General features: G+C 38.8%; 1 long non-coding RNA gene across 8 annotated transcripts in view; it reads left to right on the forward strand.

The window, feature by feature from the left end:
• Positions 1 to 18598, forward strand: part of LOC144300662 (uncharacterized) — a 185406-nt gene that overhangs the window by 78034 nt on the left and 88774 nt on the right. For 2 of the 8 annotated variants that reach the window (XR_013367435.1, XR_013367436.1), the window contains 2 exons: positions 9715 to 9757; positions 12928 to 14948. The exons of the other annotated variants lie outside the window; for them this stretch is intronic. This is a non-coding gene — a long non-coding RNA (uncharacterized LOC144300662). Of the gene's footprint in view, positions 1 to 9714; positions 9758 to 12927; positions 14949 to 18598 lie in introns of those variants that run through there. 8 annotated transcript variants of the gene reach the window in all.

The following is an 18598-nucleotide window of genomic DNA, read 5'->3' on the forward strand; positions in this document are numbered from 1 at the left end:
CCTAGAGTACTCTTTTGCATCATCCATGTCCATCATACTTTAAGTCCAGATTTATCACTTCTCTGTTTTAGTACTTAAAACAAGCTGTATCAACCTTAGTTGGTATCATTAAAAAAAGAAAGAAACTAGTAACAAAACTGATGTGACAAAGTTGGACTTAATGTCCAGGTCTAATGGAGCATCTATGGTTGAAGTAAAGGTGAGAATCAAGACCTATAGCTTCTTGGCCTCTCCTGCTTTCATGATTTTTTAAAAATGCATTATTCTGGACACGTTGTTCTGGTGTCTAGGGCCCAGCTCTCTCCCTCCCATCTATAGAGTTACTGCATCACAATCATTTTGTAGAATTTGATTCTTGGCCGGGGGCTCCTTTGAGGAGCTTCCTGTCAGGAAAACTGAATGACTATACTGCTCCAGACCCCAATGCATAATCTCTTCTTACGAAATAGCTGTCAATCAATTGATTAGGGATAGCTACAGATTCCTCTGGTGGCAACAAATAATGTGAGATTTTCAAGATATTTCAGTAACACACCAAATCTATAGATAACTATAGCCTATAGTTATCAGTATTGTTGCAAAGTAATTCTTGAGTGTGGGTGTTTTCTTTGCTTTAGGATATGACTTAACTATGCTTATTGGTTGGCTTTTTGCAAAAATGAATTAGATTACTAAGGTGATTCTGTATTCTTTGTTTTTTTTTTTTTTTTTTAATTTTTATTTATTTATGATGGTCACACACAGAGAGAGAGAGAGAGAGAGAGAGAAGGGCAGAGACATAGGCAGAGGGAGAAGCAGGCTCCATGCACCGGGAGCCCGATGTGGGATTCGATCCCGGGTCTCTAGGATCGTGCCCTGGGCCAAAGGCAAGCGCCAAACCGCTGCGCCACCCAGGGATCCCGATTCTGTATTCTTTGAATATTAAAATAGTGCTTTAAAAAAATAAATAAATAAATAAAATAGTGCTTTATCTGATTTACTCTTCTAGAAAGAAGTGCATTCAGGTGAAGGAGCAAAGCACAGTTTTGTAATCACATCGAGTTTGACTCTGAAGCAGCAGAACTAGTAATTAATCCTTAGAGATGAAATACTGGGTTGGATGACATTTTACGGAAGAGTGTCAAGAAGTAACACTATTCTGTTATCTCTATGTTAATTTATTCTTTACTATATAATTGAAGTAGTTATTTAAGGTAGTTATAGAACTTTACATTAAGTTGTTTTAATGTAAAGAAATCCATCAAATATCAGTGTTATAATTTTTCTAATTTTTTTTGCTTATTGTTACATATGATCCATGAAAGTCAGAATATTCATTAAGATGAGCCACCTGGGTGGTTCAGTCAGTTAAGCATCCTACTCTTAGTTTTGGCGCAGGTCATGATCTCATGGGTCATGAGATTGAGCCCCATGTCGGGCTCCTTGCTCAGTGGGGAGTCTGCTGTAGATTCTCTTCCCCTACCCCTCTCCCTGCTTGCTCACTTTCTCTCAAATAGATACATACATACATATTTTTTTAAAGAACATTCATTAAGGCTATTTATTGCAAGTTGCATAAATCCAATCTGATTGAATCTAAGTAAATGACAAGGGGACAGAGAACTACTGGAAGAATCTTTGAATAGCTCACAAGACAGCCAAGCTGTAGACCGGACAAGGGTCACAGAAAAACTGGAGAGAGGAATTCACTCAATTCACTTACATGTTGCCAAGACTTTCTCTCCCTTTTCCTGGTCCATGCTGGCTTCATGCATCTCTCTCATTACAGGGTATCTTTTTCGAAAATTCCAGAGAAGAATTTTAATTGGCCCAACTTTGTTGCTTCCTTCTGACCCCATAAACTATGCTAAAAAAGCAGCATCACATTGCACAAAACGATTGCTCGCATAGTACCCATGTAGGTAGGAGGGGAAAACAGGATTCTGGGAATAAAGCAATGTGTCTAGTTTAATAAGTTTTTAAAAAGATTTTATTTACTTAAGAGAAAGAGAGCAGGAACAGAGGGAGAGGGAGAAAGACTCCTTGCCGAGCAGGTTGCTGAAGGTGGGGCTCAATCTCAGAACCCAGAGATCATGACCTGAGTGGAAGGCAGATGCTTAACTGAGTGAGCCATTTAGGCATCCCTAGTTTAATAACTTTTAAGACATACTTTAATGGGATTATTTAAGGAGTCAATACAGAAGTTCTCTATAGTAGGTGAAGATTCCATACAAAGAAACTTTTTCAATTTTATGGTAATTCTAATGATATGTTTTGAGTTTCATGACATCCTTAAGAGGACTCTCATTGTATAAATCCCTATAAGGAATTAAAAAAATATGTAGGATGTATTTTGACTTATTAAAAAAAATTTTTTGCCACTGTTTCTGATAGGAATTGTGAAGCTCATAAGTGACATAGTTAGTGACCTAAATAATTTTTCTTTTAAGATTTACTTATTTATTTGAGATAGGTAGATAGATGATAGATAGATAGATAGATAGATAGATAGATAGATAGATAGATAGATGATAGATAGAGAGCGAGTGCATGAGTCAGGGAGGGGCAGAGGAACAAGCAGACTCCAGGCTAAGCAGAGAACCCAACACAGGGCTCTATCCTAGGTCCTGAGATCATGACCTGACTCAAAGTCAGACACTATTTTAACTGACTGAGCCAGCCAAGTGCTCCAGTGACCTTGATTCTAGAAACACATGAAAATAAGCTCATTGCTTACCTGGAGACTATTCTTTCACAACTGTTTCCAACTAACTCCCACCCAAGTTAGTCCAAAGCAGCACAACAAGCAAACCATTCCAGTTGTCTAGATTATTTAAATAGTGATTGATTTTATAGATCCTTTGACATTTCTTTCTGGTTTTCAACATCAAAATATGTCATATTGACAGAAAAGTGCAAGTAAGACAAGAACTGACATTTAACACGCACTACATAGACATAAAAATATTAATAGTTTACCAAATGCCTTTGGATCTTTAAGGAATTAAATGGTCATACACAATTTCAGCCTCTTCTGGGCTCCTCCCTTATCCCAATGCCTTATGTCACTCCCAGAAGTGATCCTCACCTTGCAATGGGAGTGTCTCTCTTCCTGTCCAGGTTTTTATATTTCCCCCCATGTGTTTATAGACACAAACAATATATGGCACTGTTTTTGTGTAATTTTGGATATCTGTGTCTTTGATAAAGGAATCTTTTTATGTTTCCTAAATTGAAATATGTTGAAAATGTTGCAGGGTAAGTTAGACAATTATTTTACTACTGAACTATATTCCATGGTATGTCCCTATTGATGAGTCCTTACTTATTTCTACTGATGAGCGTCTTTATAGATAACTTCTTGTGTACAGGCTAGAATTTCTCTAGGCTAGATCCCCAGCTATGGAATTGATGAACATTGGATATATGTCTCTTTAACTTTCCCAGATGTTACCAAATTGTTTTCAAAGTTGTAGTAATTGACAGCAGTATCTGAGCTTCTTTGTTCTGCAGCTTCACTAATATTTGGTATTGTGATACTTTTTAATGTTTGCCAGTCTGATGATCCCTTTTGTGGCTTCAGGTGGCACTTTCCTGATTTTTAGTGAAATTGAGCCTTTTTGAGGTATTTGGGTATCTCCCTGAGTGAATTGACTGTTAATATCATTGGCCTATTTTTTTAAAAATTGAGTTTTGTGGTATTTCTGTGTTTATTAATTTGTGAGTATAAGCTCTAAAAAAAGAATTCTTTGTGATATATATGTCTTGCATATATCTTTTACCAGCATATACAGCTGAAGTTTTATTTTTAATTAAATTTTATTAACATGTGTTCAAAAATTCAAGAGAACAAAGATTAGATGGTCTGCTAGCCATCCCTGTCTTCCAGCTATACAGGCTTCCTCCTGAGGGGCTACCTATTGGATCAGTTTCTTGAATTTCCATTCTTAGATATTCTTTGCATGTAAGTGTACATATGTATACATATATATGTATACAGACATATATGCAATTCTTTTTTTTACACAGATTATAGCAAACAGTTTTGGACCTTTTATGTTCACTTAATATATTTTGAAGTGAAATAAAATTTGGACTCCAAATTTTCTTGGCATTCTTTTCATTGGAAGGTAAGCGTTCTGTGACCCCTAACTTTGAATTTGGGAGAGTTCGTGACCAATCACATATGGCTGAAGTGATGCAATGTAACTTTCAATGTCCAGTGGGAAAAAGCCCTGCAGATTCCCCTGCTCCTCCTGAAATGCTCTCTTTATGGGGAAACCAGTTGCCATGAGAGAAGTCTCCCTTTCTTGGGACCACGATGCTGGAAAACGTACATGTAGGTGTGGGGCTGAAGAGCCCCTGAGTCCACCTGTGGAAATTTCAGATGGAGCCATCCTCAGCAAACTGAGAACTGCCTAGCGAGCCCTTCCTGAATTGCTGGCCCCTAAAATTATGAAGCCCATATAATATTTATTGTTTTATATTGCTAAGCTTTGGAGTACTTTGTTACATAACACTAGTAACCAGAACCATTACTATAGAGCAAAATAGAACAGTTTTTAAAGAAATATAAAGGAAAATATTTTGTAATAATAACAAAATGAAAAAGAGAAATGTGTTTTATATATACTTATGCATTGGAAACCTAGGTCTGGAATATACAAAGATGCAATGGGAAAAACACTAAGAGGAAATCAGTGATTCTCATAATAGGAGATAACAGATGTTTCTCAGATAATAATAGACTTAGACAAAACCTATATGAATTTAGAAGATTTGAATGACATGTTTCACTAATATATACATAAATACACAATAATTCTTTGTATAAAATAAAAACAAATGTGTATTTTTTTCTAACACACATGACACATTGACAAAAAAATTGATAAAAATTACATCCCACTTAACTAAAACTTTCTATAGATAAAAAAATTACACACAGGCCACTTTCACTGGCAATTGACATGAATTTAGAAATCTAAATAAAAATGTAGTAAAAATCTGCACATATCTAAGATTCCTAAATAATTTTATCATGAGAAAAGTCAAATGGGGTGACATCCATTTAGAATTAGAAACAGTGAGAGCTGTAGATATTCAAGCCTGCAGAATATCACCAAATTAGGATGCAAGAAGGGACATTCATAGCCTTAAATGAATGTTAGACAACAAATATTAAAAAATAATGAATTGACATTTTGTGTTAAAAACTTTCATTTTATTTACTTATTTATTTTTAAAAAGATTTTATTTATGTATTGAGTGAGAGAGAGAAGGAGAGAGAGAGCACGAACAGGGAGAGTGGCAGAGGGAGAGGGAGAAACAGGCTCCCTGCTGAGCAGGAAGCCCAATGTGGGGCTCGATCCCAGAACCCCTGGGTCATAACCTGACCCAAAGGAAGACACTTAAACCAACTGAGCCACCCAGGCACTCCAAGAGCTTTCATTTTAAAAGTTAAACAACTCCAAAGAAAGTGGAAAACATGATGACAATAGAGTAAGGTTGACCAACGTATTAGTTCCTAAGGGTGATGTAGCAAATTACCACAAACTGACTGTCTTAAAATGACAGAAATTTATCTTTTCACAGTCCGGAGACGCAAGTGTATGCTGGGAAAAGTATGAAATCCAGGGGTGGGCAAGATTGTGTTCCCTCCGTAGTTCATAGTTCATAGTTCATAGTGGAGGATCCTTCCTTGTTTTTCCAGCTTCTGGTGCTCCAAGCATCCCCTGACTTGTAGCAGCACCATGCCATTCTTTGCCTCTGTCTTCACATGCTCTTCTCCTCTGTGTCTGCATCTTCTCTTCTGTCTTTTATACGGAGACTTGGCATTGGATTTAGAGCCAACTTGGATAATCCAGGATGATCTCATCTGAAGATCCTTAAGTTAATTACTTCTGCAAAGCCTTTTTTCAGGTGAGGTCACATCTGGGGATTAGGATGTAAACACACATTTTTGGGGGGCCACCATTCAACCCACTACAAGTAATAAAATCAAAAGATGGGTTTCAAAAATACAAAATTCATGAAATTAAGAGATTGTTCAAAGTTAAATTTAAGAGAAGAATTGCAAAAACTTAGCACTCACTCATGGTAAATATTCTGTGAATTGGGAGGAAAAGAAATCTTTCTTAATAAGAGGCATCTTCCCAGGGGGCCTGGGTGGCTAAGTAACCTACTCTTATTTTCAGCTCAGTTTATGATCTCAGGGTTCTAGGATTGAGCCCTGCATTGAACTCCACACTCATGCGGGAGTCTGCTTGAGAACTCTCTCTTTCTCCTTCTGGCGCCCCCCCCCCAAATCTTTAGATAAATCTTAAAAAAAAAATAAGAGTCAGCTTCCTGAATTTCTAATCAGGGTGATACTTTAGAAAAATCCCCATTCAAATCAAGAATGCTCACCCTTACCACTACTTTTCAACAGGGTTCTGGAGATCCTCACTAATACAATAAGATGAGAAGTTGTAAGACGTAAACATATTGAGCAGGAGCTGTACTATCCTGAATAGGAGATGGCCACTAAACTAGAAAACCAAATTGAACCAGGAAACAGACTCTGGAAAGAAGACATTAGCATGGGAAAAATTATTAGCTTTTCTATACATGCTAGTGACTTGGGAAATATAACAGGGAAACATGACTCTGTTCTTTCTTAGTAACAGCGAGTATAAAGTACCTACAATAATACCTAACCAAATAATAATAATAATAATAATAATAATAATAATAATAATAATACCTAACCAAAATAACCATAGTGTTTATGGAGAAAACTATAAAATAATTAATGAAATCTATAAAATAAAACTGGAATGTAGAGGTATATCACGTTCATGGGAAGACTCAGTATTATAAAACTGTCAATGCTGCATAAATTATAAAAAGTTTTGCAAAAATTATGAAGTTTGCTAATGTCAAGGTTAGGGGAGGATCTGGACACAGAGCTGCCATGTGCTCTGAAGGGAGATTGAGCCAGCACAGGCACCTGGCAAGGCATTTTGGCAGGAACTGTTTGAATTCAAAATATGTATATCCTGTCACCTGGAGATTCTACTACCTGGTATTTGCTGTCAGGATATACTTTCACATGAACAAAGAGAAGCATATTTAGTGATGTTCAAATGGCCCTCATTTAGGGAATAACTGAAAAATAAATGTTTGTATATTCACATGGTGATATTCTAATTAACAATTTTAAGTCAACATATGTGATCTAATATGTATACACCACTTGAAATATTTAAGTTACAGAAGATGTGTAATCTGATGCTATTCACCTAAAAAACACAAACAGCACAATATTATTAACAGGTCCATCTCTGTGAGGTCAGCAGAGAAGATTCTAGGAGGGTACAGACCAGGCTCCTCATCATGGTTGTGTTTCAGAGTGATACCAAACTTTAGTATTATCTGTAATAATTTTGCTTTTGTTTAACTTGAGTATATAGAAAATAAAGAACAAGCAATGCAGATGCACATACCAAGAAAACATGGGAAAGACTTTTAACTAAAAAGAGTGAAATTAATTTTTTTGTAGGAATAGCTAATTGCAGTTATTTATAAAATATACTTTCTTCAACAAGGTTTTTTTTAAAAAAGGATTTTTATTTTTTAAGATTTATTTATTCATGAGAGACACACAGAGAGAGACAGAGACATAGGCAGAGAGAGAAGCAGCCTCCCTGTGGGGAGCCCGATGTGGGACCCAATCCCAGGACTCCAGGATCACAACCTGAGCTGAAGACAGACACTCAACCACTGAGGCACTCAGGCTCCCTTCAAAAAGCTTTAGTAGCACCACTCTGTTCTGGATACTGTGCTAGATATTTAGCATTAGGGATAAAATAGGTAAAAGATTAGAAGCTTTTGGAGCTTAAACTTTCTATGGAAGAAACCTGACAATAAAATAATAGAACGTTCATTGAAGAGTATGTTAGAAGGTGATGAGTACTATAGACAGACAAACAAAACAGGTTAAGGTGGATGAGTAGGGGATGGAATTTTCAATAGATATGTCCAGGTATGTCTCATTGAAGGAATGACTTAAGAGCAAAGATTTGGAAAGGGGGAAGAGTTGGTCGTGTGAATGTCTGGGATGTTAGTGGTATACCTCATTTCCCAAAGTTGGTTGGATCAACAAGGGATTATTGTCTGTTTTTAAAATGCATTTTATGTACAATAAAGTCTCTTAATAAATTTTCTCCTGAATTTAATACCACATCAGAGCAGAAGGTCACCAGGGATGTATGGCAGTGCCTTAGCGATTCCCTTATTGAATAGAATGTTTTATCTCTGTATAAGGGTTAAATAGAATATAATTAACATTACTTTGGCCATTTCAGTTTATTTTACCTCTAAGTAAGCAGCGTAGAGTCAAAGCATTGGCCACATATGAAAGAGGAAATCAGATGTCTTTTCAAAATGGAGAATCCCTGTCAGCATTCCAGTTTTATAGAAAGTGGTTTAAGCTGCCTATTAGCACCTCCACTCCATCATCAGTGAAGGCAGGAATCCACACCCCTCCCTCCCACCATCTGTGTTCTGCTTCACTCTTCTTCAGAAAGTGAGGTCTGCATCACTAGGTCTGTATCCCACCTGTTTTAAAATCAAGCCTGGGTGGCTCTCTCCAGTGTCAGGATTTTCTCTTGAGGTGAATATAATGGGTGGGCTGGTCCCTGATGGGACCAGGTGAATATAATGGGTGGGCTCAGGAGAGAGAATGCAAGCAGAGGAAGGACAGTCTCACAATAAGTGGGAGGGAAGGTGGTAAGTAGGGAAGGTGAACGGTGGGCCTTTGGGGCTCCAGATGGTGCTGGGGGGATTGGAGGTAGAGATCAGGCTAGAGCATGAGCGGCCACCAGTGTCTTGCTATTCATAGTCACAGGCATATTCAGTACATCTGGAAAAGGGTCATAGGCGAAAGAGAGAAGAGAAGCTTAATTGCAAGTGATTTAAACAGAATTGGGACCTGAAGCAGGATTAGTTGTTAATCTAATCTGCTCTGGAGTTAACACTAGTTAAAAACTGAGTTTGAGGCCAGTGCCTTTGACAGCTCTAAAGAAAACTACGTACAAAACTTCATTCAGGGACTGAGATAGTGAGGGGTACTGGTACCTAGGTGGTTCAGTCAGTTAAGCATCTGCCTTTGACTCAGGTCATGATCCCAAGGTCATGAGATGGAGCCCATGTTGGGCTTCTTGTTCAGGGGGGGACCTGCTTCTCCCTCTCCCTCTGCCCCTTTCCCTTGCTGAGCCCTCTCTCTCTCTCTCTCTCTCTCTCTGTCTCCTTCTCAAGCAAGTAAGTAAAATTTAAAAAGAACTGAGATAGTGAGGTGGTAACACCTCTCATGTTACCTGCCTGGTCGTAGGGGCAGAAAATTCCTTGTAGATCTGAGGGCTGAGCACATGGAAGGATGCCATTTTCTTTGGATCTGTATCCATATCCAGTCACCAACACTCAGCATGAGTGTCTGTTTTCTGGAAGCTGATGCTGTGGTGGTCTTCTGGAGTAGGTGCTTAGAATGTTAGGTGTGCAAGAGGTTAACTGGGGCTTAAGGCCTGTGAAAGATAAAAGGGGGAGGAGGTGGGATAAGGTAAAAGAGCCTCAGATAGGCAGTGCTGCCCTCTGCCAGTCCAGTATTGTGAACAAGGGCTGCCCCTGTGCCAAACACAGAGCCCCAGTTTAGGCACCAAGTAGGCACCCTGTGGTACCCTGTTTTATGTTTTTCAGCTGCTGTGGCCCAGAAGAGGCTGTCCTTGGCATGAGAGCGCAGGTAGGTCCTGAAGGTGGTCAGGGGGCCTGTCTGCTCTGTCCACTCTAGATTGTACTTCCTGAGGTAGAAAGGGAGCTCTTTGCTGAAGGGAGAGATACGCTGCAACCTCTCATCCCTGTTAATCCCTAGTTTACTAGGGTCTAGCAAAGTCCCTTTCTGGACAGACATTTTGTTTTATTGGGTTTTTAAAAAATGTTTTATTTATTGATTTGAGAAAAATGTTTTATTTATTGATTTGAGAAAGTGAGAGCACAAAAGGGGGATTGGCAGAGGGAGAAGGAGAAGCAGGCTTCCCACTGAGCAGAGAGCCCAATGAGGGGTTTGATCCCTGGACCCTGGGATCATGGCCTGAGCTGAAGGCAGATGCTCCACTGACTGAGCCACCCAGGTGCCCCTGGACAGACACCGAAGAGGGAGGTTAGTGGGAGGAAGCACAGCTGGGGAGACAAAGACCCATGCTAAGCTCTTCCGAACCTTGTCACCTCTGCTGGTCTGAGTCACCTACCTGATGGTGTGACCCCACCATCCTGTGGTGTCTGAACTACTGGTGACCACGTGTTTTTCAAGCCAGGGCTACTGCATGTGTCCCTTCACCATATAATTGGGCAAGGAGTGCCAAGAGGTGCTTAGGTAGACAGAATCCCACACTTATTCCTCTTGTCTCAATTCATAAACAAGCCTAGACATTTTCCTTCCTTGAGAGTCCTTCAGCTGAGACTTCCTCTGTCCCATACAACTACAGTGTAAGCTGGGGGACAGGCTCTGGATTACTTGCAAGTGACATAGATTTTGGATGCCTGCTCTTGAGCTTACTTGTGCCCTCATGTGTGGTTCAGGATCTACCCTAGACATTCCAGTTCATCTTTTGAAGGGCTGCTGCTGGGTAGTCCAGCTTGATGACATGGGGGGTCTAGGATCCAGCTTATGATGGGCCGTGGAAGATATAGGTACCTGGGGTCTCAGGACAAGTGGGCCCTCCACCAGGACCTAATGATAGCACATCAGATACTGTTTTTGACATGTGCAAAGTGCTCTGCTATAGATAGCATGTCCGTGCTCCAGAAACCCAGGGGGAGCCTTGTGTTTCTTCCCTTGGGGCTTGATATATGTGTATAGTGCATCTTTTTTTTTTTTTCTTCCACCACTGACACCTCTAAGATCATGAGTCTACAGCTCATATGGCTGAAGCAGCAAGGCTGGCTGGTACCAGAATTGTGTCCAGAACTGTGTCCTTTCCAGACCTCAGAGAGCGCTGGCTGCCTATCATGTTACTAGGCACAGGAGCAAATGAGTATTGTTTATTCCATGTGAATAGTGTTCCGGATCCTCTTTTCTGATGGGGATAGAGAAGAATGCACTTGCTATATTGATAGCCATATGCCATGTATCTGAGGCCATATCGATCCGCTCTAGGAAAGATCCTCCAGGATCCATCTGGTTTCTATAGGGTTTATCATGGTGAATTGAATGGAGACATGATAGTGAAGACTACACTGCATCCTTGAGATCTTCAAAAATGGCACTAATCTCTACCACCCTCTCCTCCCTCCTGGGTATAGTATTGTTTTTGATTTACTATCTGAGCTTAGGATGGGAGTGGAGCTCAGTTATAGATTTCCTTTGACAGTATGTTGCATTCTGAAGGCCCTGGCTGCTAGAGGCAGCTGCTGACCGACCTCCTTGCAACAGAGTGGTGAGATCTTTCCTGAAGGGTTATTGGAGCTACCCTATCCATATCTGTGGGTCCTGACCTCAGAGAGCATGTTGGCCATTTAAAAAGCCTGATAGATGGAACATGGATAGAATACGGAATTGTGGGAGAAAGCCATTCAAGCCTATCTCAGCAACTGTCTACTTATTTGATTTGGGGAAGTTGTTAAATATCTCTCTTTTAGTTTCCTGAATTATAAACATGAGAGAATAACCTATAACATATCTTATGGGAATCTGATGAGAGGTAAATGCAAAGGAACACAAAGACCTGCTTATTTTTAAATAGCAAACATGAGGTGTTATTTCTATGGGCTTGTCTTTCACCCACTCAGTGCTGATACTATAGAGTGTTTTCATATTTCTAAATATTACACTAAATAGGGATCCCTGGGTGGCGCAGCGGTTTGGCGCCTGCCTTTGGCCCAGGGCGCGATCCTGGAGACCCGGGATCGAATCCCACGTCGGGCTCCCGGTGCATGGAGCCTGCTTCTCCCTCTGCCTGTGTCTCTGCCTCTCTCTCTCTCTGTATGACTATCATAAATAAATAAAAATAAATTTAAAAAAAATATTACACTAAATAAGTTTAATAAGGTTTTAGAAAGGGGCGAGGTTTTTTTGATGAGGCAGTGAACCATAGAGAGGAGAAGTTTCTTTACTGCTGACACAGGCAGGAAGTTAAGAGCCAGAATCGGAATGACTCCTTGGCCAGGGGTCTTTGTAGATGCCATGAACAAGAATAATATTAGGCTTAGGTTAGTTACATCAACTTTTTTTTAAAGATTTTATTTATTTATTCATGAAAGACACACAGAGAGAAGCAGAGACATAGGCAGAAGGAAAAGCAGGCTCCCTGTGGGGAGCCTGTTGCAGGACTCGATCTCAGGACTCCGGGATCATGCCCTGAGCCCAAGGCAGACACTCAACCACTGAGCCAGATCACATCAATCTTAAAGCAGTAAAAGTTTTAAAGTTTAGGGGAGAGAAAATAGCAAGAGACTAGAAAAGATGCTCTCAAATGACCATCTCTGCTCCATCCTCTCCCTTGAGTCCCACATGACAGCTTCCCTGACAGGCTGATAAGCATTTCAAACAGAAGCTGTCCCTAAATTGAACTGTGGATACCCCCTTCCCTACTGCTCCTCCTCTCAATCTTTACTATTCATCCATTTGCTCAGGAGGGAATCTAGAAGTTTTCTGTGTTTGTATCATCCTATATCTGATCTGTCAAGAAGTATCTGATGCAACTCCAAATAAGTCTCAAATCTGTTATTTTCCTCATGTTGATTTCAGTAGCTTTCGGTGTGGCTCCTGGCCTACACTTAGCCCACTGCCTGTGCCCCCTAAGATAGTTGGGGAATTTCACGTGTAACTTGGTCACATCACTTCCCTGCTCATAGTTCCCAATTACTCCCTGCTGCACTTTGATTGAAATCTAAGCTCCTTGTCATGCCTTACAGGTCCACCTGCCTATCTGTGATAAACTACTAGAGGCTGTGTGAAGGGCAAGAGAGAAAGAGGAGCCTGGGAGAGCCTTCCACATTTGAGTGGCCCTGGAATATGAAGACATTCATGACCATTGGAATATAGCAGGCAAAAAAAAAATGGGTTGACCTTTAAAAATTCTGTTTATTTTGCCCCAGAATTTCTTTTTTTTCTATCAAAACAAAGTGCAGAATACTGCAAACAACCTCACTCCACCTTGCCTGCTTATAATTTCTATATAATTCCAATGAAAAAACAAAGTCACAACTGACACAGAAACAAGGGCTTATGGTGCAAATATTGAGCAACCTTCAATTAGAAAGAACAAAGGACATACCAGTTACACATCATCAATTATGTTTATAATGCACATGTGTAGGTGTTTGGATAACTTAGTTGTGAAACTGTTGCTGTTTTATGATCACAAATGGACATAGTACAGAGTCTTGCGTTGTTTTCTATGTAACACTGATGATATCTATAGCAACCAAGATGTGTAATTGCCATTCCATCACCACTCCAGTTAAACTGTATGAAGGAAAAAACAAGATCTCCTGTTCTCTTTCTCTAACACATATCTCAAGCATTGCAGTGCCACGCATTGGAGTGTTTCACAAATGTGAGATTGAAAATATATATGGATTAAATACTGAGATTTTGAATGGACCAAGCACCCAGACCAATGATCTCTTCTAATTCTCTTTTAAGCAAAATAATCACTTCTTGTTTTCTGTCTTTCCAGCATCTGCATATACAGCATACATTGAGTATAATGTAGAATGTGGGGCAGGAGGAAAAAGAAAGGAGTTAATGACATCCAGGTTTTTATACTAAGGGCTTCTGTTTCTGAGTCCTGGGTGGGGAAAGTAAATAGTTTGGTTTAAGGGATTGAAATGCTGACCATGGAATCCATATTGCCTTGAATCTGGATAGGTAATAATGGTTACATTATGGTGCAGAGATAGGCAGAAAGATGTTGTAAGGCTCCCCCAGCTAGCTCCACTAGCTGTCATTTGGGTACTGCTTTCCTAATTATTTTATATCTATGCATCCCTTTAGCATTATTTATCAATATTTTTATTTAAATAAACTCACTGTTTAAAACAAATAAATATTAGCCTCACACTAAGCAACAATACCCATATGTCATACTTTTAATGTACTACTTGTATTTCTAATACCTTGAAAAGGACACATAGCTGACTATTCTGTCTAGGGTAGCCACTGCCACTCAGTACCTTTCATTTCTGATGCCTTTACTCTCTTTGATTTTTCTTCCTCAAGCCTATCAGTACCGATCCTGATGCTAGTTCTTTATTTATGTCTTTATTCTTTATTGCTTATCTGAAGGAAGACAGGAGGTTTGTCTTGTTCTGGTGGCTTTTCTCTCTGTCTCTACTACAGAGACTGGTAGGCACTTAAGTAATGTTTCAGGAAGTGGTGTAAAAATAAAATATGCTTGTCTGTGTTCCATGTTTAGTACTGGCAGATTTCCAATGCTTAAAATCTTGGCTTTGATATTGACTAGCCAACTCCTCCAAACTCTTTGAGTCTACAAAGCCATATAGATGAGAAATGTGGGGAGCATGGTGGACAGTGCTGCCCACCTCTCCAGCATCTTCCCTCATTCACTGCCTCACAGGGTGAGGGAAAGCCTGATTGGTCCCAGGTGGCTCTTCCTCTTTGCTGGGGACGAGTTCAGAAATGCTGGCCAGAGCCACCCACTCCCTGGTCACAGTTATCCTTTCAAAAGAGGCTATAAGACTCATATACATGAATGAAATTCAAGGAGAGGTTTCTGGAAAATAGTTCTTGCTCTTTAGAACTTCCAGTAAATCAGGCATCTCCCCTCTGAAATGGTATAAAGATAGGACACAAGGAAGGAGTCAGGAAACCTGTCTTCACACCACAGCCCTACCAATTTTTTGACTGTGTGAGCCTTAAATTCTGTAGACTCTCTAAACCCACATTTTCCAATGTAAAATAATATAATTAACTGCACTGTCAAATTAACAGTTATTTTGGAAACTAAGAGAAAATTCATAATAAAATGTTCTAAAAACTATTAAATGCAAGCAATATCCTTTGTTTATATTTGCTTTTTAATTTTAATTTTTAATTTAAATTCAATTAATTAACGTTTAATGTATTATTAGTTTCAGAGATAGACAACAGTGATTCATAAGTCTTATATAATACCCTCCTTATAATAATATATATAATAATATATATAATAATAATATATATAATAACCTCCTTAAGGTTCATCACTCCATTACCCCATCTCCCCTCCTCTCCCCTCCAGCAAACCCTGTCTGTTTTCTGTAATTAAGAGTCTCTTACAGTTTGTCTTCCTCTCTGATTTCATCTTGTTTTATTTTTTTCCTCTCTTCCTCTATGATCCTCTGTTTTGTTTCTTAAATTCCACATATGAGTGAGATCATGGTAATTGTCTTTCTCTGATTGACTTATTTAGCTTAACATAATACCTTCTAGTTCAATCCATTTTTTTTTTTTAGTTCAATCCATTTTGTTGCAAATGGCAGGATTAATTTTTCAGGCGCTGAGTAGTAGTCCATTTTTGTGTGTGTCTGTATATATATATATATATATATATATACACACACATATATATGTATATATGTATATATATGTATACACACACATATATATACACACATATATGTATACACACACACATATAAACACACACATATACACACACAGCCAGATCTTCTTTACCCATTCATCTGTCGATGGACATCTGGGCTCTTTCTGTGGTTTGGCTATTGTGGACATTGCTTTACTTTGTTTTTTAAGAAATGGTTGGAAACATGTAGCTTGATGTCAGCATATCTTCACTCATGGTCTTTGTGGGCTTGTCTGCCTTGGTTTGCTGTGCTTTGGCGTCAGTGTTGATACTGAGAACAGAATACAGTGAATGTATACAAAAACGTGTCTAGAAATGGTAAAAGGCAGTATGATGTGTTCATTCTTTTTACCTGGTCTTCCTGGCAGAGTTTGTATACCTTCAACACTGTTTCAAGGTATGTCACTGGCAGCAATCAGGTAGAAAACAGAAGATCCCTAAAGTTACTTTAAAAATACTTTATGCTCCTGCTTCAGTGAAGAAATTTCTACCACTCAGGAAACTTTCTGTTTCCTTCTCTCTTCACTTCGGTATACACATGGAAAGGATTTCCCCTTTATGTGGAAAACAGCAAAATATTCAATGTCAGAGAATGGGCAGTTAAATTATATACACAAAAGATATTACATGATCATTGAATGTTTCCTTTTTTTTCATTAAATGTTTCTTGAAAACAGTTTCATCAATCGGAAATTGCTTATACCATTAAAATGAATGGGACAATAGAGAAGCATATACACAGTATGTAAAAACTATGTGTCTGGGTAATTCACTCACATATGGTACATACACACATGCACAAGTGCATTCATACATAGAAAGTACAATGAAAGGGCTATATCAAAATCTTAACAATGATTATCTTGGCTGACTAGATCAGAAGTGATTTTTCTTATTTTTTCAAAAATTTCACAAATGTCCATTTATTGCATTTATATTCAGAAAAAATAGAGTTATGGAAAGTAAAGTTATGCAAAGCATAAGGGAGAATCCAACAGTACTATTATGATATCTTTTTTTAAAGTAATCTTTACACCCAAGTGGGGTTTGAACTTATGATCAACAGTTGCACTCTCCACTGACTGAACCAGCTAGGCACCCCAGTGCTATTATGATATCTAATCTGTGTGTGGTTTACTGGCTTTCCTAGTTACTCAGGATTACTTTTTGAAAAAAAAGGTTTATTTTATTTCTGTTGAGATATAACTGACATATAGTTGATACATATTAATTTTAGGTGTATAGCATCATGATTTGATAGTTGTATCAAATGAGACTTGATCATCATAAAATTCAGTTAACATCTGTCACCTTCCATAGGTACAAAAACAATTTTTTTCCTTATGATGAGAGCTTTTTTTTTAAAGATTTTATTTATTTATTAATGAGAGACACACAGAGAGAGAGAGAGGCAGAGACACAGGCAGAGGGAGAAGCAGGCTCCATGCAGGGAGTCTGATGTGGGACTCTATCCCGGGTCTCCAGGATCACGCCCTGGGCTGAAGGCGGTGTTAAACCGCTGAGCCACCCAGGCTGCCCTGATGAGAACTTTTTAAAAAAGATTTATTTGTTTATTTATTTATTTATTTATTTGAGAGAGAGAGAGAGAGAGAGAATGAATGGGAGGGGCAGAGGGAGAGGGAGAGAGAATCTCAATCAGACTCAGTGCTGAATTTGGAGCCCAACATGACGCTCGACCTCACGAACCTAAGAGTATGACTTGAGCTGAAAAAAACAGTTGGACATTATCTGCCTGCACCACCCAGACTCCCCTTGTGATGAGAACTTTTAAGATCTACTCCCTTAGCAACTTTCAAATATACTATATAGTATTATTAACTATGGTCATCATGCTGTACATTACGTCTCTGGGGTTTATTTATTCTACAACTGGAAGTTTGTGTCCTTCGACCCCTTTCACCCATTCTACCCACTGCCTGTGGCAACCCCAATCTGTTTTCTGTGTGTATGAGTTTGCTTTTTTGAAGATTTTAAATATAAGTGAGATCATACTGTGTTTGTCTTTGTCTGGCTTATCTCACTTAGCATAGCGCCCTCCAGATCCATTCATGTTATTGCTAATGACAATGTTTCTATGGGTTATACTTTAACATGGAATTTGACAAGACTACCCCAAAGTTTGATGTCTATGACAGAACTCTTCAAATCGTTAAAAAGACCGAGTAGCATTCAGTGTTTGCCTTCCCTTCAGGGTCTCAGTAGGATCTCCACATCTTGGACCTTGGAATTTGGGCAAATTCAAAGAAATTTACTCAGGGAGTCACTTTATGGGCACTGGCAACTTCATGTAATCCATGATTTAGAATCACTCCCGTATATTTTCTTAAGTCAGAGCTCTTAGCAACCCACAATCTGGATTTTTCTGTTGTACAGAAACCTCCAGTTTGAAAACTAGGCCTGGGAAGTGTACAGACCCTAGTTTATATTTCAAATAAATTTTGGGCTTCTAAACATAGCTAATTGTATTATAAATTTATGTATGTAAGATTACATATATCTAACATAGTATATTTAAATCTACTACATATAGCATCTAAGAAAGGTTACAACATTAGTCTTTCCAGCACTTAAAACTCTCTTTCACATGTTTGGCAAATGGCAGAAATTCTTGAACTCAGCTCTAGTCATTTCTTAAAGATTTCATTTGTCCATTTTGTATTTTATTCTTCATTTCAGGATCAAGAGCCTCTACTTGATGTACATTTGTCTTCCATAAAAGTCTCATTTCTTCTAAAGTCACATTCTTTCTCTAGGATGCCCATATTCACAGCTCCAACATGACCAGTTCTTGAGCTCCAGAAGTACTTTTTCAGCTGTCTTCTCTAGATATTAATTTGGATTTCCCACCTGCACCTTAATGCTTTTAGTCCAAAATAGGGCTTTGATTCTCTGTCCTATGAGAATTCTCACTGAATCCTATGCATTTTTGTCATCATCATTTCCATGTCACTCACCACAAAGTCTGGGATATATAT

Source organism: Canis aureus, chromosome 28, assembly GCF_053574225.1.
Source record: "Canis aureus isolate CA01 chromosome 28, VMU_Caureus_v.1.0, whole genome shotgun sequence".
In the NCBI taxonomy this organism is placed as follows: domain Eukaryota; kingdom Metazoa; phylum Chordata; class Mammalia; order Carnivora; family Canidae; genus Canis; species Canis aureus.